The sequence below is a fragment of the Canis lupus genome, chromosome 9, assembly GCF_048164855.1.
Source record: "Canis lupus baileyi chromosome 9, mCanLup2.hap1, whole genome shotgun sequence".
Taxonomy (NCBI): Eukaryota; Metazoa; Chordata; class Mammalia; order Carnivora; family Canidae; genus Canis; species Canis lupus.
The window spans coordinates 29,986,737-29,989,627 of record NC_132846.1 but is presented as its reverse complement, the minus strand read 5'-3'; positions in this window follow the sequence as shown (position 1 = coordinate 29,989,627).

The following is a 2,891-nucleotide window of genomic DNA, read 5'->3' as shown; positions in this document are numbered from 1 at the left end:
ATGAGCACAACTGTATGTTGAGTCCTGTGAGTCCTTGTAGAGAATCCTCAAAACTGAGGGTGGTCTTAGAAGCCTTCAGTGCAATTTATAATGCTTCTCTTTTCTGTGTGGTGTTTTTGTCAAGTTTAGGTATCAATATAAATGGATCTGCCCTGCCTGCCTTCAGATGGAGAAAGGTCTAGAACCTCCTGATTTCATCTCCTGTCGCTCCTCTCCTATGCTTACTCCCTAGTGGCTCTGGGAGGTGAGGGGGGAGACCCAGAAAGTGACAAGAAACTGCCTAGAAGCTGCCTACAATTGCAAATTTGTATCAGTGCTATATCTCCTTTATCTTTAATTTTGTTTTTTGTTGTTTTCCCAATTAATTAGTTAAGTTTGTCTTTCTTATCTCTCTCCCCACTGCCAAAGAATCAGCTTTTAGTCTACTTACATATATTTTTAATCCTTTATTTATCTTTATCATTTTTAAATTCCATTTTGCTTAGGATCTGTTTTTTTTTCCCTAAAATTGCAAATAATGTAATCCCTTTCTCTCCTTTTTTTTTTTAATATTAAAAGTATTTGTTACTACAGATTTATCTCTGACATGCAGAATTGACTAGATCCTATACATTCTTTTACACGTTAACTGATCTGGTTTTAATTATTTATTAGACTATATTAATGATCTCATTTAAGAGATTCCTTTCTTATTCCCACAGTTGTTTGATAGTTTGAAAACTTAAAAGAAGTCTTCTTTTGGGTAATATAGCAGGCTAGACTATTCAGACTAATCCTCCAGTTGAAAACAACTAAAAAATGTGCAAAGATTTCAAAAGTCTGAAAAGCATGAGAAAGATGATAAGATAGGAAGGAAAGCTTTATTTATCAGGCCAAAAATCTAAATAAAAATGGAAATTTAGAGGGAAAAGCAGAACACAGATGTTGCTTTTGCCTCTGAGGACATCTGCCAAATAAAGAAACTTGGTTTTTATTTTTATGTCTTCTCAGGACCCACAAGTTCAGAAATTCACATCTAAATTCTGGCAAAGATGGACAGTGTAATAGGAAACCTTCTCCCATAAAGCTAGGATTCCAAAGGGCCATTTTCTCAGGTTAAGAATGATCCAGAAGTAAACCTATTCTTTTCCTCTCTAAACCTCACCCCCAGGAAACTGTAAGAATGATAAAATCTTTTGATGCTGAATAGTGCAGAGAGAGTAAAGAAAAGAAAAAAACCTATCCTAGGGAAGCATAACCACATGCTGGCAGTGATTATGTGTTTGTAACCTCAATTCACCTTACCTGGATGGTCCAAAAAAAGCCTTACTCCCTGAATTTGTTTAAATTAGTCCTTAGATGGGGCACCTGGGTAGCTCAGTTGGTTAAAGTGTCTAATTTGGACTCAGGTCATGATCCCAGAGTCCTGGGATCCAGCCCCACTGAGCTGGGAGCCTGCTTCTCCCCCTTCCCACTGATCGTTCTCTCTCTCTCTCTCTCTCTATTTCTCTCTCAAATAAAGAAATATCTTTTAAAGAAATGTACTCCTGGGCTGACCGTAGGCATTTGGCAAATGCAGTTCCTCTCTGGAGGAAGGCACCACTAATCTTAGGTGTCAGAGAATCTCAGAAGTATGAGCAGTTAGCATAATATCAAGCTCACTAGGAAATGAGGAACCAGAAACCAGAATCAACAGAAACACACCTATAATGGCTTCAGGTATCCTTCATTATCAAAATTCTCATTTTGAATTGTAGGAATCAAATAGATTTGGGTTTACTAGAATTTCCACACCACACAAAATTGTGCCACACCAGCCAAAGTACAAAACTCAAGAACCTAATAGATTCAGATGATGGAACTCTCAAATCAATAAGCAAAAGGCAGATAACCTCTTATAAATGGGGAAAGACTTGCACAGATCCTTTACAGAGGGATAGCCAAAGGCCAATAAAAATATGAAAGGGTGCATATCAAGAATATGCAAATTAAAACCACAATATGATACCACTGTATAGTCTTAGAATGGCTAAAGTGAAATAGACAATTTGAAGTACTGATGAGCATGTGAATTGACTAGAACTTTCATTATTTATTTTTTTTTAAGATTTTTTTTTTTTAATTTATAGAGACACACGGAGAGAGAGAGGCAGAGACACAGGCAGAGGGAGAAGCAGGCTCCATGCAACAAGCCTGATGTGGGACTCGATCCCAGGTCTCCAGGATCACACCCCAGGCTGCAGGCGGCGCTAAACCGCTGCGCCACCAGGGCCACCCTGACTAGAACTTTCAAATACTGCAGTAGAAGTATAAATAGATACAATTCATTTTGGAAGGCTGCTTGGCAGTATTTACTAAGGACAAAACCTTTTGACCTAGCGATTACTTCACAGTTATATCAGTAGAAATGCATGCATGCGCTCCCCAAAGATGTGTACCAGAATGTTTATTACCATTTGTAATAGCCCAGTTAGAAATAACTCAAATGTCCACCTACAACAGAATGAATTAATCTATTATATAAATTCATACTGTCAAATATTATACACTTCAATGATGAGAACAAAAACAACTATCTGGATAGCATGGATGGATTTCATAAACGTAATGTTCAGTGAAAAGTGCCATGTATATACTGTGTCATTCTATTTATACAGGACCAAAGGCAACAGACCAGTAGAATAGTAAGTACCGAGAGACTAGAAATGGACATACAAATCTAGAAACTTGCTATATGATTGAGATGATGTTTAATATCAATGGGGAAATAAAGAACATTTCAGTAAAAAAAGTTCAGTTGGAGACAACTAGTTATTTATATGGTAAAAATACAAAATTAGTTATCTACATCACACCACATTCAAAATAAATTATAGCTGGATTAAAACCCAAAAGTAAAAGGGTGCCTGGGT